Raw genomic sequence first — 1,460 nt, 5'->3', positions numbered from 1 at the left:
GGACCGGCGTCGCGGGCCCGCCCCCGGGGCCTAATAGCCAATGAGGGGGCCCCTCCACCACGAGCCAAGGATACCCACCAATCAGAGGCTGAAATGGGCGGGACTGCAGATCTGCAAGTCCCATCACTCCCCGGCCTTTTGGCTAGTTCCCGCCTTTTTTATGGAGACTCAGGAGGATGTTGCTTCAGGTTACGGAAAAATTATTGCCCTCCTCTCCTCCGCGCGCGTGGTGCCATTGCGCATGCGCGGGCGCGCGGAACGGGCCCGAAAGGTTTCCAGGGATGTGTGGGATACGAAAAGGACTAAGAAACACACAACAGCAATGCTTCTGGTGGGGCGAGGAATACTCCAGCAAAGAAAGCCCTACGTGCCCATGTAACGTACTGGACGTTTCCAATTTAATGTCTCAAAAGCACCTAACTGCCCCTGTCCATTTAATGCCTGGCCTCTCGGCACCTTCAACCGACTTTTTCCTCCTAGGTTTCCTGTCTTCTTGAGCTATGCCATCATCCAACAGGCCAGATGAAAATTATAGCGACACCCCCCCCCCCCTTACCACCACCCCTCATACCTCTACATCCAATCAATTCAATGAAACAAGTTTATTAGCGCCTCTTCTGGACGGTTAGGTTAGGAAGTGCCAGCCACTATTCTACGCAGGCCACCATCTTACCATTATTTACTTGGCCTATGGCAACTAACCTGGCAACAGTCAATTTTCCCGAAGTGGTTACACACAGTCTATCTCTAGCCTAGTACCACAGAAAGCTTTGGGAAGCGCAGTATGACTGTATCGCTTTCCTTCAAAGTCTCTCAGTTGTCTTAGGACATAACCCAAACTCTTCAGAATATGACTTTCAAGTCTCTCGAATTTGTATCTCTCAACAGTTGATGTCCATCCTTACTGAGCCACTGTCAGTTTGCTAAGCACACTCCAAGTTCTCCCCTCTGGGCCTATAGCACTTGCAGATTCCTCCTGCTGGAATACTTCACATATTCTACCATTCAGCCTCCACTTCATCTCCTTTTCCTACTTTACTTTCCCAAGGCACGGTAAGAAGCCTTTCTCAAACCCTCACATCTGTGTTAGATACCCCTGGTACCAGAATCCCTTACTGCCCTACCAGGGCAGTTACCACACTATTTTGTAAATGTCTATTGATTTATCTGAATCCCTTACTATATGGTAAGCTCCAGCTGGTTAGAGACTATGTCTGTCTTGATGAGAGTAGAAGCTCAAAAATCATTTCATGAATAAATGTATATAAATTATTTTCATTTGACAACAAGCTTTTATTACATATAATCAAGTTCTCACAACAGACCTCATCATTTAGAAAAAGAAATCTTGAGGGAACATTTCATATATACCCAGCATTTTCTATATCTCTGGATGACCAGGAATAAACTGGAGATATTAATATATGAGATTTTTATTTATTAAAATATTTTATTTATTT

Source organism: Stenella coeruleoalba (assembly GCF_951394435.1).
Source record: "Stenella coeruleoalba genome assembly, chromosome: 18".
NCBI lineage: Eukaryota > Metazoa > Chordata > Mammalia > Artiodactyla > Delphinidae > Stenella > Stenella coeruleoalba.
The sequence above is the reverse complement of the archived record's forward strand: the minus strand, read 5'-3'. Positions refer to the sequence as shown.